Source organism: Natator depressus, chromosome 11, assembly GCF_965152275.1.
Source record: "Natator depressus isolate rNatDep1 chromosome 11, rNatDep2.hap1, whole genome shotgun sequence".
NCBI classification, from domain to species: Eukaryota; Metazoa; Chordata; order Testudines; family Cheloniidae; genus Natator; species Natator depressus.
Genome location: NC_134244.1, coordinates 40,104,524 through 40,132,218, shown reverse-complemented (window position 1 = coordinate 40,132,218; position 27,695 = coordinate 40,104,524). Strand labels below are relative to the sequence as shown.

The 27,695-nt window shown below is 42.8% G+C and overlaps 1 protein-coding gene across 2 annotated transcripts in view; it reads right to left on the bottom strand.

The window, feature by feature from the left end:
• LOC141995595 (uncharacterized) overlaps window positions 1-15,398 on the bottom strand; it is a 55,071-nt gene extending 39,673 nt beyond the window's left edge. The window contains exon 1 of one of the 2 annotated variants that reach the window (XM_074966843.1): window positions 15,277-15,398. The gene's annotated coding sequence lies outside the window, so the exon portion shown is untranslated. Of the gene's footprint in view, window positions 1-15,179 lie in introns of both variants that reach the window. The other variant, XM_074966841.1, reaches the window with a different exon arrangement.
• Between the last annotated feature and the right edge of the window lie 12,297 nt (window positions 15,399-27,695).

Genomic DNA, 27,695 nt, shown 5'->3' with positions numbered 1-27,695 from the left:
CTGCTTTGATAAGGAGGAACTAGAATTGCTGAGTTTGTTTATAACTTCCCTTTGCACTCATGGCTGAACATATTTATTTTACTCATGGTCTAAGAGCGCTCTTCCTGTGCTGTGTGTGCATTTTGAATGTTGTCCTCAAAACATGTCAGGCAGGAAGTAAGTGAATCAAGATCCTTTGTGATATGCACCTGACGCACACACACATCCGATGAAGTGAGCTGTAGCTCACGAAAGCTTATGCTCAAATAAATTTGTTAGTCTCTAAGGTGCCACAAGTCCTTCTTTTCTTTTTACACATCCCACTGTGAGTCACGCTTCCAGGCTAAATAGTTACTATTCTGCCAAAAGAATGTACTTTGGGCATGGAATGCCTTGCAAGCACATGTTCCTGAACACATTCTTATCATGCTCCTCCCAATGCTTACTAATACTGTAAAACCACATCTATGTTACCCCACCTTAATGCAGGTTAGCATTTCAGATAACCAGTATCTTACATTTGGCTGCATTTCTTGTGCTAGTGGATGTTCTCAGGCTGTCACTGCAGAGCCTCACAGGGTTTTCCTGTTCAGCCCTCAGCAATGAGGCTCTCAGTGCAGTTCAACAGACTTGGGCTAGCAGCACTTGCATTAGCACTTTCAGCACTCTGGAGCTCGGACTTCATAAGAGGGGAGTGGGCTTCACAGCTTTAAATTTGACAAGACAAATGGCTTAGGTTTAACCTTTTTGGTGGGAGTTCCCAATCTGTCCTGGTGTCTTAAAGTATTTCTTTAACACTAGTTCTGTTTTCTGGGGTCGGGGTGACAGATATTTCACAGGTGGTTTGTGCTTTTGCAGAGTACTTCCCAAGCTGCTAGGTTTCCTCATCTACTATAGAAGGTACATTCAAGACTTTTCCCAAATAGCAATGGCCTTGTATGACTGGTTGTCTGTTCCACAGGAATCTGACACACAATACTATCAAAGTGGACTCGGAAAAGGAAGAAAACCAAAAGGCAAGAGACGGGGGTCTGTTGGACAGATACCCTCCAACCAGTCAGTTACCTGGACTGACTAATGTGACCCGGGGTGCCTGGGGTAGCCTTCACTGAAAATGCCCTGGGCACGGCAGGCTGCAAAAGGGAGAGCAGATACTCCCAAAACTGGTGGTTAACAGTGAAGTTAAACTCACCAACAAGTCACAAACTGTACTTCTGATTCCTCACACTGGTTATCAAGTCACACAGCCCCCTTATTGCATTCCAGTTCTCTGGCTCCCAGTCAGCACCTAGATCCAGTACAGTGAGAAGTTATTTAAAAAAACCTTTGCTCGCTATACAAAATGTTCTTCTGAACGTCAAAGGGCCAGCCACATTGCAATGCCAGGTCAATATTAGGTTGGACCTTACCTGGCAGTGTGGTATTTTTGGGTAATCCTTTAGTGTCTAAAACTAAAGGTTTATTATAAAGAAAAAAGAAAACAACAAGAGAGTTGTTAAATGATAAAGCACTCCGATACATACAGAGATTCAAAATCCATATAACAGGTTCTTAGCAGCATTGGCGAGTTTGCTGGCTTGAAAGTCCCTCTGGGATACATCCACAGCTTGGATGGGTTATTCAGTCCTTTGTTCAGAGCTTAAGTCTGTAGAAAAATTACTCCAGATGTAAGAAGCAGGAATGAAGACAAAATGGAGATGATGCAGCTGCCTTTTATAGTCTTTTGCCATGTGACCTGTACTTCCTTTGTACCAAACACAAGCTGCCCGGCACATGGCATGTACAAGCCTTAGAGTTCTCTGTCCATACACATACCACATGCCTTGCTGACTCATAAGGTGTATTCCCTGGTTCCTTTCAATGGGTTCATTGTACAGCTGATAACCCTTGATGGGCCATTGAACAGTGTAGGCTGATGCCAATCTCTCTGGGGGAGTCACCCAGATGCACAACACACGTTTGAACTACAGATATATCATACATATCTATAACTCACAGTAAAAAGGTGATACAAACATATAAACAAAATCATACTTGGCAAATCATAACATTTTCACAGATAACTTACACAGCATAGCTGATCAGATTCCTTGCAATTTTATAATATTGGTAATATTTATAAATGGTCTCCCACATTCCATACAGCATCACAACCAACATCCAAGAGTGTTAAACCAGCTGATTGACTGCCTGGTACAGCCACTAATAAAATCTATTCAGATTTTAACTTACCCTTTATCCTTCATGTAGATGCCTCCAATAAGGGACTAGGTGCAGTCTTGTATCAGCATCAGAAGGTAAACTAGCACTCACTAGATATGGGACAAGAACTTTAACTACAGTTGAGAAGAATTATCACCTTCACGCAGGAAAGCTGGAGTGTCTACCTTTGCAATGGGCCATAACTGATACATTCTGTGACTATTACTATGAACAGTCCTTCACAGTTTACAGTGATAACAACCTGCTAACTTATGTCTTCACCTCTGTCAGGCTGAAGACCACAGCACACCGGTGGGTTGCAGAATTGGCTGACTTTAACTTTACACTTAAATATCATCCAGGGAAATCTAAGTGGAAACAGATGTTACCCAGTATTCCCCTTGATATGGAAAAATAGAAGACAGAATGGACAGAAAAGAGAAGCAAAAAATTTGTTAATGCCGTCTTACAGTTCTTGGATGTACAAAGAAATGACAAAGTATCTTAGTTAGCAGTTATTATTGCTAATTCTTTGGCAATAGAAGACTTCTCCATGGGTATTAAATCCACCATAAAGCCTATTCCACGGCAAGACAGTTTTGCTACTCAGAAGGAAGATCCAACAATTGCTAAAATTCTTCATTATAAGTCCTTGCACGCAAACTGAATAACCAAGAGAACACAAAAAGAAAAGGAGTACTTGTGGCACCTTAGAGACTAACCAATTTATTTGAGCACAAGCTTTCGTGAGCTACAGCTCACTTCATTGGATGCAGTAGGATGTGTTAAGATCGCCACCCTGATTCATGAATGGTACCAGTTGCAGTTGGATACAGATGGAATACTTTATCAAAAAAACCAGGTTTCAAAATCAACTGGTATTACCTGAAAAATACAAAAAGGCAAGTATATCAAGAACTACATGAAGATAGGGGACATTTCGAATAGAGCAAGTAATCAGTCTTGCAAGAGATCAATTTTATTGCTCACAAATGAAGAGGGACATAAAACATTATGTCACTAGAGTCTGCACATGCGTCAAGAAAAGGAAACCTCACCAGCTACCAGAGTTCCACTAACTGTTACAACAGAATCCTTTGACCTTGTATCAATAGACTTAATGTATCTAGGCAGAAGCAGAGGAGGATATGAATACATCTTTGAGTGATTCACTTCACGAGGTTTGTTCAAGCCTACCTCAGCACCAACAAGTCAGAAAAGGCTGTGGCAGACCTGATCTTCAATGACTCTCTTTTAAAATTTGGATCCCCAAAAAGGATTTATCATGACCGAAGAGCAGAGTTTGAAAATATTTTTTTCTGAAAGTTACAGCACTATTGTAAAATTGAAACATCTTCCTGAACCCCACTTTACCCCCAGGACAATGGGTAAGTAGAAAAGCTGAACTGAACACTGCTGGCTATGTTGAAAACATTGCCAGAAGAACAAAAGTTAAACTAGAGGGACTCCCTTAATAAGGTAATCTATTCATGTAACTGTACATGAAGGGAGGCTACAGCATTCAAACTCTTTAATGGAAGAGATTCTGATAAGTGAGAGTGAAGATGAATTACATTATATGATGGTACCAGATATTCTGAATCTATGCACAGAAACATTTTATCCACATCCTGGAAATGAGGATGTTGCTGATCCTGTAAATTTGGAAATTGTAGATCAGGTTAGTGCAACATTCACACCAGCCATTGATAGACGTGAATGCCAAAATGTAATAACGGAAACTGAAATCAACAATGCACAAGAGGACAGATCACCAGAACAATGCACTGGTACACAAAAGTCATCCAATTAGAGAGAGCAGAGCCCCACAGACAAAGATGTACGAACATTTAGGGACACTTACTTATTAGTGTCTAAATCCAACAACTGGACTGGAAAATGCACCATGAGGTTGCCCTCATGTTTGTCACATGCCCTACCAAGTACTATTCCTATATCAGCCTCCATTCTATCTAAGACTGATGTAATATTCGTAAATGGTGTGATATTGACTTATGGTATGGATATTGTTCTAAATCAGCGGTAGGCAACCTATGGCACGCGTGCCAAAGGCGGCACACAAGCTGATTTTCAGTGGCACTCACACTGCCCGGGTCCTGTCCACCGGTCTGGGGGGCTCTGCATATTAATTTATTTTAAATGAAGCTTCTTAAACATTTTTAAAACCTTATTTACTTTACATACAACAATAGTTTAGTTATATATTATAGACTTATAGAAAGAGACCTTCTAAAAATGTTAAAATGTATTACTGGCACACGAAACCTTAAATTAGAGTGAATAAATGAAGACTTGGCACACCACTTCTGAAAGTTTGCTGACCCCGGTTCTAAATGGCGTGTTTGTTAGTTCTACATAGTTTGTTATGTTAATTTAATAGATGTTTTCTAAATAGTTTGCCATAAGTCCAGTGACTTGGAGTTACATGGTTATGCCATTGATCATATAGAAACTGTTATTTCATAGGATAGGAATATCCTTGGGAATTTAAGCTGCTCAGAACTGGTTATTCTGTGGAATAGTGGAACTACAATTGAAGCAAAAGCTTTCTGCTTGATATGAAATAAACTGAAGAAACATGCACAAGGTTTCACCATCAATACCAGAACTTTTGAAAGAGGAGAAATCTATGTGAAAATGCAAGCTAAAAGTTGTAGAACTCAAGGACCACTGCTAACAAACTAGATGAATGAACTGTGGGTTACATTTTGTTAATAAAAATGTCATAACATTACATTTACAAGGGAAAAGCATAGTACTCATAAGGGAATGTCAGGGTTAGATTTACTTGTGGTCTGTCCCTTTAAGAATTGAAGGTCTGGTGAGGGGATAGATCTTGGTCACAGCAGCAGAGCTGTGCATGCTCTGAAAGGACTGAGCAGCAATGGGGCTTTTGCAAGCTGTTTATTTGATACCAAGTGTAATAAAATTCCAGTTTTAAAATTGTCCCTGGTCTGGGAGTGTATTACCATCACATTTGCTGGTGTCCCACATTTACCTGTTTGAAGGCTGAGAGGTAGACTCCATATTGGCAAGACAGGGACAGGGGACACAAAAAAGGCAGACATGTAATACAGGAATACTGCAGCCACTCCTGGATATCAGTAACTTGATAAGGCTGTCACTACCATCTAAAACAAGATATGTAGAAGCAATACATACCCCAACTTCAAACTAACACAAAAACTTTAAACCATGACCTCATATGGTTTTATGCTTTCTAACTATAAAGGATAGTTAGTTTCCAAGGGAAGTTGTGGAACCCACATCACCAGAGGTTTTTAAGAACAGGTTAGATACCCACCTGTCAGAGATGATCTAGGTCAGGGGGCTGGACTAGATGACCTCCTGAGGTCCCTTCCAGACCTACATTTCTATGATTCTATGCTCAACAGAGCAGTACATCTGACTACCACATTCCCTTTCATTTGGGAAGTTATTCTGCCTTAACACTGCTAAGATCACTATTAACGTTTTGCATTAGAATGCAAGTTTGATGCAGCTGAGGTAGGCATTGCTTTCTGGCGACTGATGAAGACTGAATGTGTTATCAATAGCACTGTAGGCAATGTGAAGTTGGAAAGGCATGCACGAGTCTTTCCCCTTAAACTTTCTATTTCCATTCTTTAAGTTTTCGGTGGTTGGAGTGCGTCCTGCCACAACCTCAACTTCCACTAACTGTAGTTTTGGTTTGTTAACAACTTCTTAAACAACATCCTTCATGCTCCTAGTCACCCTGACTAAAGCAAATTATACTTCGTAGATTCATCTGATTTACTGTGAGATTTCTTGCAAGACTGTATGTCCACAGAAGCATATTTAACTGTAAAGTGCTACATTGAGATCTCTCTGGAGAAGTCCAAGTCCAATGTTTATCCAATATGTAATTATACTTTTCAATTATTGCATATAATGTTTTTCCATCTCAAAGGGTTGCAAAGTGCTTCAGAAGGGCCTGAACAGAAATTCCAAATCCTCCTGCATTTGGAATCAGATCCAAAGCTAAATATTTCCTAAATCCAAACTATGTAACTCATACCCCTTTCCACAAGCATTAATTAATTAATTAATCCATATCCCCATGAGGAAAGCATGAGAGGAGTAAATTGAGGTAGAGGGGGGATTGACTTGCCTAAGGCAAGGATCAGAAATAAAATGATCCACCTAGGGAGGTGGTGGAATCCCCTTCCTTATAAGTTTTTAAGGTGAGGCTTGACAAAGCCCTGGCTGGGATGATTTAGTTGGGGATTGAATCATAGAATATCAGAGTTGGAAGGGACCTCTGGAGGTCATCTAGTCCAACCCCCTGCCCAGAGCAGGACCAATCCCCAACTAAATCATCCCAGCCAGGGCTTTGTCAAGCCTCACCTTAAAAACTTATAAGGAAGGGGATTCCACCACTTCCCTAGGTAACGCATTCCAGTGTTTCACCACCCTCCCAGTGAAAAAGTTTTTCCTAATATCCAACCTAAATCTCCCCCACTGCAACTTGAGACCATTACTCCTTGTCCTGTCATCTGCTATCACCGAGAATAGTCTAGATCCATCCTCTTTGGATCCACCTTTCAGGTAGTTAAAAGCAACTATCAAATTCCCCCTCATTCTTCTCTTCCGTAGACTAAACAATCCCAGTTCCCTCAGCCTCTCCTCATAAGTCATGTGTTTCAGACCCCTAATCATTTTTGTTGCCGTTCGCTGGACTCTCTCCAATTTTTCCACATCCTTCTTGTAGTGTGGGGCCCAAAACTGGACACAGTACTCCAGATGAGGCCTCACCAATGTCGAATGGAGGGAAACGATCACGTTCCTCGATCTGCTGGCAATGCCCCTACTTATACACCCCAAAATGGTGTTAGCCTTCTTGGCAACAAGGGCACACTGTTGACTCATATCCAGCTTCTCGTTCACTGTAACCCCTAGGTCCTTCTCTGCAGAACTGCTGCCTAGCCATTCGGTCCCTAGTCTGTAGCGGTGCATTGGATTCTTCCGTCCTTGGTCCTGCTTTGAGCAGGGGGTTGGACTAGATGACCTCCCGAGGTCCCTTCCAAGCCTGATATTCTATGATTCTATGATGGTTCTGGGTACATATCGTCAGCCCCACCTTTCCTCCCTCCCTCCCTCCGTGAAAGCAACGGCAGACAATCGTTTCGCACCTTTTTTCCTGGGTTACCCGGGCAGACGCCATACCCCGGCAAGCATGGAGCCCGCTCAGCTTATCATCACCGTATGTCTCCTGTGTGCTGGCAGACACGGTACTGCATTGCTACTCAGCAGCAGCTCATTGCCTTTTGGCAGCAGACGGTGCATTATGACTGGTAGCCATCGTCGTCGTACTCCTGGGTGATCTTTTAGCTAACTTCGGTGAGGTCAGTCGGGTCACCTGGGCAGACATGGGAGTGACTCAGCCAGGTCATTTCCCTTTTTAAGTTTCATCTCATGGAGATTCAGTCCTGCCGGCAGTCGTACTGCACCATCTTCTGGTGAGCAGCCAGGAGAGGACAATGGCTAGCAGTCGTACTGCACCGTCTACTGACGGCCTAAGATGTATAAAGATAGATGAAGTGGACCAAAACAAGAGATAGACCAGATTTGTTTTGTATTCATTTTCTCCCCCCTCCCTCCCTCCCTCTGTGAAATCAACGGCCTGCTATACCCAGGGTTTTGAGTTCTATCCTTGAGGGCGCCATTCTATTTCTCCTTGATGCAAAGCCACCCCCTTTGTTGATTTTAATTCCCTGTAAGCCAAGTCGTTAGTTGCCCCTCCCTCTGTCAGAGCAATCGTTTCGCGCCTTTTTTCAGCGCAGACACCATAGCACTGGGAACATGGAGCCTGCTCAGATCACCACGGCAATTATGAGCACTATAAACACCGTGCGCATTATCCAGCAGGATATGCAGAACCATAACCTGCACAAAAGCAAAACCAGGCAAGGAAATGACTGCAGCGCGGTGATGAGAGTGATGAGGACATGGACATAGACTTCTCACAAAGTACGGGTCCCTGCAATGTGCACATCATGGTGTCAATTGGGCAGGTTCATGGCGTGGAAGGCCGATTCTGGAAGGAAGGACAAGGCCACACAGCAGTTTAAAACTTTAAAACTTATTGAATGCCAGCCTTCTGTTGCTTGGGCAATCCTCTGGAGTGGAGTGGCTGGGTGCCCCCTCACCGCATTTTTGGCGTCTGGTGAGGAAGCTATGGAACTTGGGGAGGAGGGCGGTTGGTTACACAGGCGCTGTAGTGGCGGTCTGTTCTCCTGCTGCCTTTCCTGCAGCTCAACCATACACTGGAGCATACGAGTTTGATCCTCCAGCAGCCTGAGCATTGACTCCTGCCTTCTGTCAGCAAGCTGACGCCACCTATCATCTTCAGCCCGCCACCTCTCCTCGCGTTCATATTGTGTTTTCCCGCACTCTGAGATTGTCTGCCTCCACGTATTTTGCTGTGCTTTGTCAGTGTGGGAGGACAGCATGAGGTCAGAGAACATTTCATCACAAGTGCATTTTTTTGCTAATCTAATCTTTGCTAGCCTCTGGAAAGGAGAAACATATGCAGCTGGTGGAGGGGAAAAAAAAGGGAGAGTGGTAGTTTAAAAGACACATTTTATAGAACAATGGGTAACTCTTTCACAGTAAACCTTGCTGTTAACATTACATAGCACATGTGCTTTCATTACAAGGTTGCATTTTGCCTCTTATTGAGGGTATGCCGGTTTGGTGTGAGAGATCACTCATGCAGGGCCAGACAATAGAATTCAGCTTGCAGGCACCCATGGTAAACCACAGTCTTTTGGCTTCTTTAACCTTCATAACATGTGGGAATGGTTTCAAACAGCAGTGCCCTCATTTCCCATACGAAGTAGCCATTGGGTTGGCCATTTAAAATGGGTTGGCAATTTAAAAGGAGGGCTGCGGTTTCCGGGTTAACATGCAGCAGAAACCCAACTAATCCCCCCACACACACACACACAATTCTCTGGGATGATGACTTCACCCCGCCCCCCCATCGCGTGGCTAACAGCGGGGAAGATTTCTGTTCAGCCACAGGAAAACAGCCCAGCAGGAACAGGCACCTCTGAATGTCCCCTTAAGAAAAGCACCCTATTTCAACCAGGTGACCATGAATGATATCACTCTCCTGAGGATAACACAGAGAGATAAAGAACGGATGTTGTTTGAATGCCAGCAACACTGGGACCACACGCTGCAGTGCTTTGTTCTGCAATGATTCCCGACTACGTGCTACTGGCCTGGCGTGGTAAAGTGTCCTACCATGGAGGACGGAATAAGGCTGCCCTCCCCAGAAACCTTTTGCAAAGGCTTTGGGAGTACATCCCAGAGATCTTTATGGAGATGTCCCTGGAGGATTTCCACTCCATCCCCAGACACGTTAACAGACTTTTCCAGTAGCTGTACTGGCCGAGAATGCCAGGGCAAATTAATCATTAAACCTGCTTACTTTTAAACCATGTGTAATATTTACAAAGGTACACTCACCAGAGGTCCCTTCTCCACCTTCAGTGTCCGGGAGCCTGCCTTGGGTAGGTTCAGGGGGTACTGGCTCCAGGTCCAGATAATAAACAGATCCTGGCTGTTGGGGAAACCAGTTTTTCCGCTTCCTTGCTGTGAGCTATCATCTTCCTCGCCCCCAAAACCCGCTTCCGTGTTGCCTCGCACTCCTTGGACGGAGTCAAAGCACAGGGTTGGGATAGTGGTGGCTGCACCCCCTAGAATGGCATGCAGCTCATCATAGAAGTGGCATGTCTGGGGCTCTGACCCGGAGCAGCCATTTGCCTCTGTTTTTTTGGTAGGCTTGCCTGAGCGCCTTAATTTTCACATGGCACTGCTGCAGGTCCCTGTTATAGCCTCTGTCCTTCATGCCACTGGAGATTTTTTCAAATGTTTTGGCACTTCATTTTTTCGAACAGAGTTCTGCCAGCACGGATTCGTCTCCCCATACAGCGATCAGATCCTGTACCTCCCGTTCAGTCCATGCTGGAGCTCTTCGGCGATTCTGGGACAGCATGGTTTCCTGTGCTGATGGGCTCTGCATGGTGACCCGTGCAGGTGAGCTCGCCACGCTGGCCAAAACAGGAAATGAGATTCAAAAGTTCGCAGGCCTTTTCCTGTCTACCTGGCCAGTGCCTCTGAGTTGAGAGCGCTGTCCAGAGCAGTCACAACTGAGCACTCTGGGATAGTTCCCGGAGGCCAATACTGTCAAATTGCGTCCACACTACCCCAAATTTGACCCAGCAAGGCCAATTTCAGCACTAATCCCCTCGTCAGGGGTGGAGTAAAGAAATCGATTTTAAGAGCCCTTTAAGTCAGAAAAAAGGGCTTCGTCGTGTGGACGTGTGCAGGGTTAAATCAATTTAACGCTGCTAAATTCGACCTAAACTCGTAGTGTAGACCAGGCCTAACATTAAAGTGGCTTACTGAAAGCCCAACCTCAAATCAGGGGTAGAGCCAGGGACAGAGCCCAGACCTCTTGTGTCTTTCAGATATGCTGGGAGGTTTGTTATCTTTCCGGCTCTGATCTAGTGCTCTTAATCCTGCACGCAATGGATCATTGACATCATAGCAGTGATCTGTAACCTAACACTGAGAAAAGCTGCTAGTTAATGTGCAGAATTGCTCTGGGATAGAAAGAGATTCATATCTTGATTATCCGTTCTATGTGGGGTTCTGCAGTCACAGGCCCTTACAAGCGTCAACTCATCCTGCCCTTGCCAGGACAGATTATCCAGTTCCTGGATCCCTCGCTGTCAGAATTAACTTCTGATAAGTTTTTACTTATTCCCTTTTCATAGTTTCACTTACGCAGACCTTTCCCTGGCATCTCAGTACCCTCTTCGACTCTGCCTGGATCCTCTCTCCAGTGGGTTTGTAAATCTCATTTGTCCCATATCAGCAAGGCATACATTAAGAAATACTCTGTGTGAATGTAAAAATCTTTCGCTGCCACTGGCATGAAAAACCACCACCACCACAGTGATGACTGGGATCTCTACCACTTCTATAATAAATGCTGCACCAAGAAACAGCCAGTGGTTTACCTGCCCCAATCAGAGCTCTACTGTTTAGTTTATTTCCCCCTGATTTACATATAACACTATTCTTCCAGCAGAGCAGGAATATCCCTGGGTAGTCATCAACACCACTCCTTAACTGGGTGGAGGAGCCACTGCTGAACAAGGCAAGTCAGTGCCTATTCTTTTCCCCCTCAGCACACAGTGTCTCCACAGCCATAACCACACAACCATTAAAGCAACCCCGAACCAGGGAATGAATAGATAGCTCAGGGCACTGGTAATGGGATAATGAGCATTTTGCCTCTAGCTCATTGGTTTTAATCCAGGCTGGCAGATTGTAACTGAAAGTCTTTGTAAGAGGCAGCTCTTTGGTGGCCTATGTACATTACACAAGCCAGTGCTTTCACTCCAGTTCTTAGCATGCAGGTGTCAACCGCACAAGACTCAAGCGGCACCTGCTTGTCACTCAGCAGAAAGGCAAGAGACTGAATCAGTGAGGCTGAAAAGTGTTCTCACCCCTACAGGAGTTAATCTCCAGAACAAGAGAACACTGGTGGATAGTATCGGCAAGTATATATCACTGCTGTCCATGTTGAACCTACTCTGTGGATAAACAGAAGATTCAGCTGCCCAAGCCCATCAATTCAACACCTTTTATAGCACTAAATTAAGTTTAAGAAGGAGAGCAAGAATTTGTTTTTACAAAGAAATCATTAATAATAGCATGGAATCAACAAGTGAAGAAGCATAGGGAAAGCATAGTCCAACTAGCTAGGAAAACAAGAAGTAATTTGATGGTCCCTTCTACAATAGTGTTTGTCTGTGTCTGTCTTTTCTCCCATATTCCCCCCACCTCTCACACACACACACACACACACACACACACACACCCCTTCTGATGGAATCAGACACACAAAAAAAGTGTTTGTAGGTGGTGCTGTTTGTTATGCCGTATGTGTGTGGTCTCTGTGGAAAACAGCATGTACTTACATGATCACAGATCCTCACATTAAATCAAATCCTAAATCTATTATTTGTATTATGGTAGTACCTAGAGATCCTAACTGAGATCAATGCTCAACACTGTGCTAGGCCATAAAGAATTTACAGTCTAATAGACAGGACAATCAAGGATAGGAGAAAGAAAGTATTATTCACATTTAACGTATGGGGAACTGAGGCACAGAGATTAAGCGATTTGCCTAAAGTGACTTTAAGTGACCATCCAAGTCTGTGGCAAGAATTGTTGATGGTCTCCCCAAGTCCCAGCCTAATATCTTAACCACAAGGCTATTCCTCCTTTATTATGTCACTTTCTTCCAACAATACTTCACACTACTCACTGGAGCTGAAGTATAATGTAGCTTACACGATTACATCAGTATGGTAAATACTGTGCTCTCTCTCTCTCTCTCTCTCTCTCTCTGCTAGTGATATCTCCATTACGTACTATGCCTTCTTAGCATTAATTCTTAACAGCTCTCATAAATGCTTAAAAAACCCTAAAGAAAAAAGGGGTTGTTTGACATGTTGTAGATTAGAGAATTTTCAGTTAAGATTCAGAATCTCCTCCTGTTTGGGGATACGAATAAAGGGTAACTCTGAAGGCCAAAACAAGATTATGCTTGTTAATATCAGATAAACTTTCATTTTCAAGTATGAACATGGAGATTAGAATGCACATTACAACATACATTCAGCTAGATATCAAAACAAATGAGCTAGCTGGATACAAGCCCAAGAGATTTTTGGTTAATTTAGTCTCCTTTCCAATTCACTGTCTCTCTCCCCTGACCATGTACCCGGGAAGTTGTTTTGTCCTGCACCATGGTAAACACTGTTCTCTGATTAAGGGTAGGGAGGGCTGGGACATGAAAGCCAGCTCTACCTAACTGGAAATCTAGTGCTATCTTTCTGTATTTGTTTTCACAGACTTGAGGTGAAGTCATTTCCTTCTGGCCCTAAACCTTGCTTTTTCTTTTAATAATTAACTGAATAGAGTAGTAACTGTCTCAGCTAAATGCTGTAGAATGAGTTGCTATTATAAAGCCCTTACTTTAAGCTGTGAGAGCCAAGAAAGGTTCCTTAAAACTCAAGTATTCACAGATTAAAAAAAAAAAAAAACATACAGGTACAGACAGTCCATTTTCCAAAACCAGCCTTAATCAGTCTAGCAGCTCAATCAATCTTTCAGTGAGGGAACAGGTATAAAGTTGATAGAAGAACTCTTCTTAGGTATGTCTCAGAGGAAAGTAATCTGCTTATGTACAAAACAGCATTAGGGTGCCCTGAAGATGTTATCATTTAGATGGAAAATTGCCAGCATGCTTTCTAAATGTGGCCTTTGGTGCACAGAGAAATCCAGAAGCCTTTCAAAATAAAATGAAAACAGCAAAGAGATTTTGAAGTGTGTCCTCCCATTAACTTTTTTTTACTAGCAAAAAGTTAATCACACAACAGAGCAACTTAGTTTTGGAGATCTACTAAAATAATAGTGCCCATCAAAGGTTATTTAATGACTAACAGCATGTTCAGCCCTTATTCTGTGTTTCTACAGCCTTAGCACAACAAAGAGGTCACAGTCTACAGGTCGGGGCTCCTAGGTGCTATAGCAGGGGTTCTCAAACTGGGGGTCAGGACCCCTCGGGGGTCACAAGGTTATTATGTGGGGGGTTTTAAGCTGTCAGCCTCCACCCCAAACCCCGCTTTGCCTCCAGGATTTATAATGGTGTTAAATATGTTAAAAGGAGCTTTTAATTTATAAGGGGGGTGGGGTGGTCACACAGAGAAGCTTGCTATGTGAAAGTGGTCATCAGTACAAAAGTTTGAGAACCCCTGTGATATGGTAATACAAGTTAATATCTGGAAAAGACAGACATAGCTCCACCCCAGGGAGTTTATGATTCCAAGATGATACAGGCAAAAGTAATCTCCAAAAACACAGAAGAAAGCCTAGCTAGCAGGCCCACAAAATTCATCTGCCAGTCAGGTATGTCAAATCTCATGGACTGGGTACCAAATGAGACAGCTTCAGTGTCTAGTACATGGACACAACAACAGAGTATTCATCTCCCAGTTTTAGTTGCATCCTCCCATATTACTGACCTCCTTGCCCACCTCCGCACCCCACCTCCCCCAGGCCATGCCACAATAGTGAATGATTGATAGATAGATAGATCGATCTGCTTTGGTTTTGGATTTTGAAATTTTTCATTTCAGCAAGGATTCATTTGCCTTATCAACAAAAATGTAAGAGCCATGTTTTCCTCTCAGTTACACTTCTGAAGTCCACTGAAGCAAAAATAGCACAAGCGTAACTGTGTAATTTGACCCAGTGTCTAGATCTTACAGGTAGTTTAATCAACTAAATAAAATACTGCTGAGGTTTGAACTGGTGTTGGTGTTCTCTGCCTTCCCTACTATCAGGGAAAGGAAACGTGGGGGGGGGGGGGGGTGCGGAAATTAGGCATGTCTTACTTACACCTAAAGTTATATGCCTCAGGCTACCTACTCGCATAGTTGCCTTATGTTATTGGACACACCTAAAGGATTTTGTAATACGGTGTACATCCACAGAACATGAAAATGCTGTACTTAAGGGCACTTGATGAGTGAGCACAAGTGGAGCAGGGATATTGAAAATAAACTGTCATATTTAATATGCTTTATAGGATTTGACTGCCTTCAGATAAGTTACAAAAGCCCTCTCAATATATTGTATTCCCATTAGTTCAGATTACAGCCCCCAGGCATTAGCAAGATCCTAAATGGCCCAGTCATGCAAAGGGCCCAGCACTTCCTGAAGAGAGTTAAGTGCCAGTTCCAATGGGAGCTGTGGATGTTCAGCACCTCTGAGGACTGAGCCCAGGTAGCACAAAATAAAACTGCAGCATTCTCATTTCACAAAAGTGTTTGGCAAAAGAAAGGGTCTGAACTTGCACCTACCATTCTTTAGCACAAGAGGCAGCAACAAGCTACACAAGCTCGTCAGTCAGATCAGGGAAGCAGATGCACTAAAGTAGGTTGTCCATACCCCACTCACCGATGAGATTCTGGAAGACTTCCATAATTCCAGCAGCCATTCAGGAGCCCAGGGTGGAGCACCACAGCCATGACCAATCTAACTGCCTCCTCCACACGCGCGCGCACACACACACACAGAGAGCAGTGTGCAAGAGGTGGCCTGAGTTTGGCTCAGACTCTCAGATAACATGGAAGTTTAAATATTGTTATTCACATTCCACAGTGCAAGTCTGATTAAAGGTCTGCAAGGCTCCAGTCAGCTGTGGAACACAGGGGAGAGCTCAGGCAGCACTGTTGATGGGGCAGCACAGCAGAGAAGAGGAAGAGAAAACACAACTCCAGCACATAAGGAAAGGCAGCCCTTGTCTTACACTTCACTTTGAAAATAGCAGAGTGGAGTGCAAGATATTTATTTTTTCTCCCACTTTATACTATAATCTGGGTTTCCCTCCAATAGCTCCATGCATCCACCTCAACTGCCACCTCCTCACCCATGCAGCAGATTTGCTGTACTCAGACTAACAAAAGGAAATTTTAAGAGTCACAGACCTGTTTTCTTCTGGGAAGGAAGGGGGATTTCCCCCTTTCATCCCATCTCTTGAACACAGGTCCCCTTCCCACCTCTGCCTGTTGCAATGGCAACCAACCACTAGCATTGCAGTCAGACCCAATCAGGGTGACACAAAGTACTTCAACAATGATTTTACACATTCAGCTCTAAGGAGGCCTCCCACAGTAGCAAACTTCACACACACACACACAGTTCCAGAGAGGTGAATGGGCCAGATTCTGAATCTCCCTCATCCATGTAAGTCTGGAGTAGTTGAATGGAAGTAAATGAAATACACCAAAATGCCAGACCTCAACTTGAAGTAACTGAAACAGTTCAGCCAGAGACTACAAACAAATTCCCCAATTCCTGGGGATTAACACATACAGACAAAACCCAGTGTATCCAAAAGACAGAACTTTGAAAGCTTATTTAGTCATATTCAGACATTTCAGCCAGATAGGATGTATTCAATAAAGCTGCCAATTCTTTATCAAGAAGTCTTAACGTATTAATACCAATACACAATTAATACACAAAATTGTGTTACTTAAATTACAGTCTGTGTATTTAGCCATTTTGAAACTGGCCATTTGAAGCCTACTCTTTGGCTAGTACAGAGCAAGATTATAGGACATAAAATGAAATAGTTATTGTTCCCTGCCACAGGGACTGATCCTATCCCATTAAAGTCAATGGGCTATTGATTCTGCTCCCACTGAAATAAACCCCAAGTTAGCAGGTTCTTCTCTGGACAAAAGGGCTACAAGTCTTTCCAGAGCGTTCCAGACATTTCCTTGTAAACACGATCTGCCTTCTGAAAGCGTGTGATATGAAGGCCTACACTGGTTTCCAGTCATATCACCACACTTTGCTTTTTACAATGCAAGAGCACATCGCTGCCAAGTGGGGTAATTTTTGGCAGTGAAGTCTCAAAGCAAACAAGAAGGGTTTTCCTTGCACTCTTTATTTTGTTGAAAAGGAATAATTTTTTCAGAATTTGTCCTGACCACAAACATACTATTGGACTACTCTGTATAAGTGCTTCCTTTTATGCTTCTCTGCACCTAGAGATAGCCATACTGGTGAATTTTCATTACCAGTTTAGTTTCATATTTTGGTTAGCTAGTTGCTTCTAGATCAATCTTAGCTTTCTGCAAATCTAGTAAATAGTCAAGGCTATGACTGTTCATATACAGTTTGCTTTGACTATTTTTTTTTTTGCGGTCATTTATGTGTGGGCAGACACTTACATCACATGACATTGTTCTGCCTCCTAACTGGGAGACAGATTTTTTTTTTAAATCCATATACAGTGAACAGATTAATGTTCTTCATACAAGATTTCAGGTGAATCATTGTGAGGGTCTAGAAGTCATGAGGCATTTGGAAAACATTAGCAAGTCCCAACTAGCCAGCAGCTGTATGACTATCTGCAAATACAACCCTAAAAAAAAAAAAAAAAAAAAAACCCCAAGGAGTCCGGTGGCATCTTAAAGACTAACAAATTTATTTGGGCATAAGCTTTTGTGGGTAAAAAACCCACTTCTTCAGATGCATGGAGTGAAAATTATAGATACAAGCATTATTATACTGACACATGAAGAGAAGGGATTTACCTCACAAGTGGAGAGCGTTGACAAGTCATTAACTTTGAGAATGTGCTTTACTCACATCCCCCATTTATGAATAGCCTTGAAGGGAGAGACTGCTACAAAGTTTAGTTAAACTATGGACTTGTAGCAAGTGCTGTCAGTAAAGGTAGGACTGACTTTGTATTACAAGCCACGTTTTAGACACAAGTCCAAACTTTCTCAAAGAATCCTTTCAGCTTCAGATCCCTTGTGTGTAGTCCTTGTCTCACTAGATATGGGGGGGCAGGAGTGGAGTCTGAGGTTAACTGGACATAACTTTTGGTAGACGAGAGCCTGAGAGTTCCATGTCTGTACAACGTGTGTGGAAATGGATGATTTGTCATCCTATCTGCCTTGTGGATGTTCACCAGCCTGGTGTAACAGATCCAAACCTTGGCTCCCTCATACCCTTAGGCTTAGTATGATCCTTGGACTCCTCACGAAGATTGGGAGTCTGCAGTCTACCTGCTTAGGCCTTGAAACCAGTGCTGTTCTCCCCAGCCTCCTAGGAACTCATACATGCACCTCAGAACTCCACTCGATCTGTGGAGCCTCTGGATCACTGTTGCTGAGATGTATTGAAAAAACTATAAACATTATAAGTTGTCACTTTAAATTTTAGAGGTTTTCCTGCTCCTATCTGCAGGGTAGGAGGCTCTGTAGGGAAGCATGTGATCTGGGCCTAGCAGCAGTCAGGCTGCAGACAGCCTAGAGTAAAATAGGGTGAGTTGTGCCTCTCTGTTTCAGGGAGCAGCCTGCTTGGTCTGTTGTTGGTTTTTGTTGTTCTTGTGCGTTAGCATTCTGATTTTTAAGAAATAAAGTAGTGTTACACTGCAATCTTCCAGCAAGAGCGTTTTATGTTTTTAACTTCTCGGTGTTAATGCCACAAACATCAGAGTTTCGCCCTCTTCAGAGACTACATAGTTAAAGCAGGGGATACATAGACTTTTCAAAGGAGTTTCTAAACCAGACACATTTCACTCATTGTGAAAGCACCATGGCTATACAAATCTACAGAAAAACACACCTAGATGAAACCTCCTCCCTCTCCCATGTCCTCAGCATTCCCATAGCCCTTTCATGGTCCCAGGACCCTCCTCACCAGTCTTGTCTTTTTGTTCTGGTCTTATCCCAAAGTGGCTGGTGAGGGAGCCTCCCTTTTATATAGTTTCAGCTACCACTAGCAAGTAACCCTCCCACCCCCTGCAGCTTCAAGTTTCTTATCAGGTGAGTTGTTGCTTGGTTGCAGCCCACCTACAGTCTAGACCAGGAATGCTGGTTACCAGGGCTGCAGCCAGTTCATTGTTCTGGGGTGCTTCCATTTGAGTGGAAGACATCCAGGCTGGCAACTCTTGATTACATTCCATTGTTAGCCTTCTACTAGGAGCCAGGATTTCTCCTGACACTTCCTGGACAATTCAGCTCAAGATAGAGGCTGCAGAGCCAAAGTAAAGGCTCAGTACAGTCTTACAATCAAAATGGCATTCATGAAATAGAATGGAGTTTTCAAATTAATAGAGACAGACATGGTTTCTGTAAAGGGAGATCATGTCTTACTAATCCACAGAGTTCTCTGAGGGGGTCAACAAACGTGGACAAGGGGGATCCAGTGGACATAGTGTACTTAGATTTCCAGAAAGCCTTTGACAAGGTCCCTCACCAAAGGCTCTTACATAAATTAAGTTGTCATGGGATAAGAGGGAAGATCCTTTCATGGATTGAGAACTGGTTAAAAGACAGGGAACAAAGGGTAGCAATAAATGGAGAGGGGTCACTAGTGGTGTTCCCCTAGGACCAACCCTATTCAAATTATTCATAAATGATCTGGAGAAAGGGGTAAACAGTGAGGTGGCAAAGTTTGCAGATGATACTAAACTGCTCAAGATAGTTAAGACCAAAGCAGACTGTGAAAAACTTCAAAAAGATCTCACAAAACTAAGTGATTGGGCAACAAAATGGCAAATGAAATTTAATGTGGATAAATGTAAAGTAACGCACATTGGAAAAAATAACCCCAACTATACATACAACATGATGGGGGCTAATTTAGCTACGACTAATCAGGAGGAAGATCTTGGCGTCATCGTCGATAGCGCTCTGAAGACACCCACGCAGTGCGCAACGGCACAGTCAAAAAAGCAAAGGGGATGTTCGGAATCATTAAAAAAGGGATAGAGAATAAGACGGAGAATATCTTATTGCCCTTATAGAAATCCATGGTATGCCCACATCTTGAATACTGCGTACAGATGTGGTCCCCTCATCTCAAAAGAAGATACATGGGCATTAGAAAAGGTTCAGAAAAGGGCAACTAAAATGATTAGGGGTTTGGAACGGGTCCCATATGAGGAGAGATTAAAGAGGCTAGGACTTTTCAGCTTGGAAAAGAGGAGACTAAGGGGGAATATGATAGAGCTATATAAAATCATGAGTGGTGTGGAGAAAGTGAATAAGGAAAAGATATTTATTTGTTCCCATAATATAAGAAGTAGGGGGCACCAAATGAAATTATTGGGTAGCAGGTTTAAAATAAATTAAAAGAAGTTCTTCTTCACTCAGTGCACAGTCAACCTGTGGAACTCCTTGCCTGAGGAGGTTGTGAAGGCTAGGACTATAACAGGGTTTAAAAGAGAACTGGATAAATTCATGGAGGTTAAGTCCATTAATGGCTATTAGCCAGGATGGGTAAGGAATGGTGTCCCTAGCCTCTGTTTGTCAGAGGGTGGAGATGGATGGCAGGAGAAAGATCACTAGATCATTACCTGTTAGGTTCACTCCCTCTGGCGCACCTGGCATTGGCCACTGTCAGTAGACAGGATACTGGGCTGGATGGACCTTTGGTCTGACCCAGTATGGCCATTCTTATGTTCTTACATATACCAATCTGTCACACCCATTAGCTTCCTACTGTCATGACCAGACGATTCCTGTGCTGCTGTCATACTCTAACAAGGACCATGCTATAACATCACAGCACTGAAGCCTTCTCCTTGGTGCTCCGTTAAGTCCTTTGCATTCAGCCTTTGATTTTCAATATTTGACAAACTGTTATAGAGTTTATTTGCATTATCTTCTTAAACCCTTCGATACTCAAAGGGAGGCAAACAGAAAGCGTTTGGAAATCTAGAAACTGTGATGTTGACTTGTGAGAATTATACTTGCAGTGTTTCTCAGAACTGTATGTTCTTTCTATCCAAGATATTTACAATACCTACCAAATTGGTAGCTAGACAGCCTAGTGCACATATCTTGTAGCACAGGGGGAAGGATGGTACTGTAGTTAAGGTAAGAGACCTGGACTATTTCCCACTCTATCTGTGGTACTTGTATAACCCTATTACCATAGTATCTGGCCTCCTCAAAGTCTTTATCTCTCAGCACACCTGAAATAAGAGGCAAATCATGGACTGAATGGCGGAGGGAAGGGGGCAGGTACCAAGACTCAGGCTAGTCACTGGATCACCCTTCCTGTCTGCCACAACTTGAGCAAGTCATTTAGCCTGTGCCTTTTCTCATGTTATTTACTCATCTTACCAAGACTTTTGGGAAACTTAATTCATTAATGTCTGTAAAGCTGTTTCAGTTCCTGTGAAAAAGGTGCTATAGGGGAAAAAAAATCTTTTCTAAAAAGAGAATGATCTTGCTTGATCCTAGACTGCAGAGCACCATAGGATATTTCAGAGAGACCATGCTACATGAAATAAGAGTGATCAAGCAGACAATTATGACAGGCTTGAGAAATGTGCTTGGCAGACACTCTAGCAGAGTTCTTAATTATGGACTTAAATCCTGCAGTTTGTTACTAGTCTGTTAGGCTGCCCAGAAAACAGAGGTTAAGGCCACTTCCTCACATTCATTTTTAGGATATTCCACACCTTACTGAGTTGTACTATAAGAGATGAGTCCCTTCAAAACTGCTTTGTGATCCAATTTTATTTTAGCATGCTGGTTAGAGCATTTCGCAATATCAGTATAAATGACAGCAATGTGTCACAGTGACAAGACTGACTGAATACGAAGTGCTAAAAAAAGAAACAAAGAAGCTACATTTTAGTTATATTTCAAGCATCAGGCAAAAGTAGTCTTCTTCTTTTGCACATGTGACCATTGATTTTTTCCTAAAATATCCAATGCAAGTCAGGGAAAGTTTTGCTCACATTTCTTTATGGCTTTTTTTTCCCCCATGGAGGGGTGGGGGCAGCGGGGGAAAGAAGGGGAGAAGGTAAACGGCACCTTGGAGTAAGAGCTCAATCTGTTTATCTTATCAAAAAGAGAGGTAATTTGATTATGGTGTACAAGAACCTTCACAGGGAGAAAATATTAGGTATCTAAAGGGCTCTTTAATCTAACACTAAGAAAAGTGAGACAAGAACAAATGGCTGAAAGCAGAAGCCAGACACATTCAAATTGGAAATAAGGCGCACGTTTTTTCTTCTTTTTTTTTTTTAACTATTTAAACAGTGAGGGAGATTAACCTTTGGAACAAACTACCAGGCAGAGCTGGATGGAAAACAGCTTTTCCATGCCTAAGAGAAGTTTTTGCAATTTCAGAGAGTTTCTCATTAGTTTTGTACGACACAGAATATCTTTTAAAAAAAATTTGTGAAAAAGGACAGAAAGAAACCAACCCCAAAACAGCCAATAGCCTAGTGGTAAGGGTATTGACCTGGGATTAGAAGACATAGGTGTGAGCCCCTATTCCATATCAGGTAGGACAAGGATGCTCACATCCACAGTGAGTGCTCTAACCACCACCCTACTGGTGGCTCTGGGATGAGAGGGTGTTACTCACACACACACCCACAAACAGCCCAGTGGAAATGGATTGTGGGCCTGATACACCTTTCCCAGTTACAGTTCTGCCAGAACTGACCCTTTCCCACAAAAAGTTTTGATTCCTAGAAATTGGCATTTTCCAACAAAAAGTGTTTTGTCAGAAGGTTTGCACCAGTTCTACTGACAAGGGAAATGGTTGATTCTCCACCTCTTGGCATCTGGATCACTTTTGAAAAGGATGCTTTAGGCAAACAAATACTGGGCTCAGTACAGGGGTAACTGTGTTAAACACAATGGCCTGTATTATACAGGAGGTCAAATCGGATATAATGGTCCCTTCTAGCCTTGAACTCTATGAATCCATGGGAAAAAGGTCAGATTGAAGGCAAAGTCCTTGCCCCTGCTCAAGTAAATGAGCTGCATGCAGGAGACTTCTGCTGGGATTGAAGAGGTGGAATCCTTTCCTCCTCCCCAAACCAGTGCAGCAAGTAGAACTACATGACAACAGTTACTGAACTGAATTGGCTGCAGTAGCTCCTAGGACAAAGGCCCTCTGCAGGTCACAAGTGGGTTGGCCAATGGAGCTTTAAGGACTTCAAGATTTGACTCCCCAGTTACAGCTTTGCTTTACAAGTAAAGATATTAAAGACACTGTCTGGAGTACATCTCCAGTAAGCACAGGCTTTGGTATTTGAGGCAAGCCAGAGCTTGCTAATGATGGAGCCTAAAGGACAAGAATAAGCTTGAATGAACTTGCACAACTATCAGCCTGACCACACTGTCAAACCCCAGAAGTAAATGCAGACAGTGCTCTTGTGACTCAGTGCTTTAGCCAGTGGTCATTCCTGGCTGGAATGTACTTTGTTGCAATATGCCAGGACTCCGTCCAAAATAAATGAGAGAAGGGTCCCTATAACCAATTCCAGTTACCCTAATCCCACACTTTCAAAGCTCTACACGGTGCAAGAAATGAGGACACTGAATTCTTCATTTAACAAGAGAATCTCTACAGCCTATGGAGTTGCACTGCTGCTGGAGATTGATTGGATGTTACTATTTGTCAATCCACTGTCACTCATCTTTGGAAGGAGTGAGGCACTCCAGTTTATGGTTGGTTAGCAGCTGAAGCCATTGTAACTATTGCTGTATATCTTGAAGCTAAGTAAAGAATTTGTATCATTGGGGAAAGTCTGAAAGTTTTCCCTCTTCTGCTAATTGCCAACTGCTGTTACATCAGATCACAGGGTGATGTTGTGGTCTTCTAGAGCTGTGATTGCCTGAGTTGACTCCCTCTAGTCCTGCACTAATCTGATATTGGGGGCAGACGGTGCCACAGATTAGCCAATGCATTTTAGATCAGTCCTAAAACTGTGCTGAAATGTGCCCAACTCCCTGTGGTCCAAGAGACTGTTCTGGCAACCAGGAACTGCAGAGGTAGAGAGATATTCCAGGCATGACCACAAGGCCAGGGGATGGGAGGGATAGCATGGTTATTAGACTGGCACCGTGCCACCCAGTGACTCCTGCTGCACTAGAAGGATTCCCCAGTGGTTGGTTAAGACAACACTATTTCTCCTTTGACCACCAGAATAGCACAAAGGTGCCATGGGTGGGCTGTGGATCTGGCTCCATATATCAGTGTGCCAAGTATAGTTGTCTTACAGTCACTTGAGACCAGAAGACAAGCTACCATTGAAGACAATATATTCAACTCTCCCACTGGGATAGCTGACAAGTCATTGAGAATGCTATGCATTAGATAAGGAAAGAAAAATTTGCTAAGAGTATAATGCCTTAGCGATAGCACTATCCAACTAAGACAAGTCTTCAATAAGAAATACTTGAGTCAAAAGACAGACATTGAGATGGTGGCAGGTATAAGATACCAGTATTTTTGGGAAAGCTTCTTCTTCCAAACTAGCCACTTCCTCCCCCCCTCGACTCTTGTGCAGAAGCAAACCAAGAAGCAGCACTGTTGAGAGTTATAGTAAGGTCCCCAGTTTTACTCCACAAGAAGATAATCTGCCACCAGTGCTTTTATCCACCCTATCTGAAGCCCTGGGTTGTACCTTCCTTCCTGCAAATTAGAGACCTCTTATTTCAAACTGTACTCATGAAACAAAAGGTGTTTTGATGGGGTGGGGGTGAGAGAAGCAATACACATTTTGTTGTGCAGATTGTTGTATTCTTGCAACATCAGCTTCTCCTTTGAGTCTTCTATGCTGCAACCACATGTGGGAGGTTTAGCACAATGGCCTCATTCTAATCATATAGATTTGGCTTTGTGTTTGGGAGGAAGGGGGGAATATGAAGGAATGCCAGCATACCAGAGATTTACAAAAAAGAAGAAGAGAAGTTGAAGCCAGAAATCAGTGACCTAATAGGCAGAAATCTGAAGGCCAGCTAAGCCCCCAGAATCTATAGGAGATCTCTAGATACATTTGGGTTCCACTTTGGCATTACCATTTTCCCTTAACTCTTCCTTCTCCTTCCTCAATTGTACTTTCTCTTTCCTTCTCAGTAGCAGGTCCCCTAACCCTATGGCATCCTCCCTTCTTTTTCCTGCAGTTATATAGTCCTAATTCCCACCATTATTGCTACCCACCTACTGTTATGTTCCTGCCACAGAGTGGCCTACTTGCAGTGACTTACAGAAGGAAATCTTGAGAAAGCACAGTGGAGACAATGGACATGTTACTCTGACAGCATGTCAGTGGCTATCAGAAGTCAACAACCCCTGAATACCAGTTGTCACATTTGATATACCAGCAACGCAGAAGAGCTAGCAGAGACACCCATCCTTCGTTAACTATAAAACAAAAGCAAAAAGAGAAGAGAGCGTCCTTTATGGTTACATAAAAGCCATTTTAAGCTTTCCCTCCCATGTTGTCCCCCTGCCCATCTCTAGCACATGCATACACAGCTTTACCTGTTTTTAGGCTACACAGGAAATCAGGCTCACTTGCTTTTTTGCCCACAGTCTTTGCTCTGCACGAGTTCTACACCCACCACACAGCTTAAAGATAATAATGGTCAGTAATAATTAGAATTTGTGTGTTTCACTGAGAACTGAGACAGTTTAATCATCATTTTGGTTGTTCTCAGGGTGGCACTCTGAAATTTGAATGACCTCAGCTGTATGTTTCCATAATATTGTGGGTCTTTTTGTGAAGTGCAACCTTAACTGTGACTTTCCAGACCAACATTTGAAAGTATTTTGGAGGAGACTATGTCCTCTAAGGTTATGTCTACACTGCATTAAAACACCTACAGCTGGCTCAGGCTGTGGGGCTAAAAATTGCAATGTAGATATTCCACCTCTGGCTGGAGGTTGGGTCCCTCCCCACTCACAAGGTCCCAGAGCTCCAGCCCAGACATCTACACTGCAATTTCATATCCCTGCAAGTTTGAGTCAACTGTGGGTATTTCATTCCCATGTAGACCTACTTTAAAGGTTTCATAGCTGAAGTAACACATTTATTCAGTGCTAACTTAGAATTAAGGCAGTGTTGCCTGGAAATATGGACACATGCAATGAGCAGTTAGGCATCCCAGTAGAAACTAATTAGATTAGAAGAGAAAAACAAAACAAAACCCAAATAATGTGTATTAAAAATAATAGGGAGACCTTTTACGGATTGACATGTTTGTCAAAAGAGCAGAGTAACTTTGCGTCCCCTCCCTCAAGTTATAATAATAAAGTGGACTGTTGTTTATGGGTCTGTGTCTGAGGTATGTGGGTGTTAAGCTGTGTAAAGAGTGGTTTCAGAGTGTAGTGGTAACACTACAGCCGTGTTAGTCTGTATTCGCAAAAAGAAAAGGAGTACTGGTGGCACCTTAGAGACTAACAAATTTATTTGAGCATAAGCTTTCGTGAGCTACAGCTCACTTCATCGGACGTGTAAAGAGTGTATCAGGATCACCTCTGAGGTACGAAAGGTAGTTAACTAACAGGCTGTCTGTCTTAAAGAATTTGGTGGATGTAACCCACAAGGCTCAGAGCAAGCTTAGAGAATCTTTGCTTCCTGGGATGATTGGTGCTTAGTTGACATTGGCACTATCTAAATAGTCAATATTTGTGAAGGTCACCTCTCTCAGAGCCACCTCTAAGCAAGGCCCTTAGCAATGAAGAAGCAAACAGCTCAGCTATCCAGTCTCTCTCTCTCACACACACACACATACACAGGATGTGAAGAGTCACTCTTGGATGACTCAGTCAGTACTTAACACTTCATCTGTGACAAGCTGTGTATAAGCTTGTTGCACAATGGGGTAGCCTGTAATTTCTATGAGTCTTTCCCTCTCAGAAGTGTTACACACCCATGAAGCAGTGTTGTGGAAAGCATGCTGGCAGCAATACAAAGACTTCTCTGATATGAAAGCTAAAGTCTTTTTATGAGCTGGCTGGCAGGGCTGCCAAGCGATGCAGTTTTGTTAATACTATACATTACTTAACACTGTCCCCCATGCCTGATCTTTAAAGAAACTAAACTACAGGTAATACTGTACTTAGAGTCCCAAGTTTTGAATATTAGTAGAAAATTTAGGTCTAAGAAAGTGCTCAAGTGAAGCAATCTATACATTAACTTCATAGGTTAAAGTAGTTTGAGGGAGAATTCCACTAAAACGCAATTCACAGCTCAATCAAGTGTTCTAGTTTAATTGAAGATATAGACTAAGTGGAGTAGATTGCACCCACCTGAATGTACACCATTTTTAGATAGAAAACAAATAAGACTATGGGATCTTTACCCTCGAGTACACATGCAGAGTTACTTAAAATAGCATTAATTTCTAGGGCTATTGATCCACTTCTGCTGATAATTTGTCTGCATCACAAGAAGAAATCCAGTTTGCCAATGATGTGTAATTGAAAAATCATAATGATGAAAAATGAAAAATCATAATACCTCATACAATGGAATAGATTTTACAGAGAATTACCACCACAGAGGGCAGGTGGAGGGAAGGCCAAGGAAGACATTAGCAATTACTGTCAACCAAGAAAGGTTATTCTTTTCTTCCCCCAACTGGTTAGCATCCCATTACAGGGTATAAAGGAAATCATGGCAGGCTTCCCTACACTTTTGACCTGCATATCTTCAGAGTGCAATATTGAAATGTGTATTTCACCTAGATTTACATGCAACAGGCCATCTTCCCATACTCTGGATATTAGGGCCAATAGAATTAGATGTGCATCACTGTGACATCCCCAGCCTAGGTAAACTCTGCTCTAGGTTTTTTGTTTTATACTCTTGTAGGATATGGTGGACCTAGGAATGCTGACACTGCATGGGTTGCTACATCTGTTGATTTACATTCCATACTCAGGATGCTCTTCTACAGCCTCAGTATCTCATAGAAGTACTGGGCCTGAGCTCTGGGAACAACCAGAGTCTGACCCCTGATAAAGTTTGTCACCCACACCCCCAACAAAGCAGAAGTACTAAACCAGTAAACAAAATCAGAAGGAGA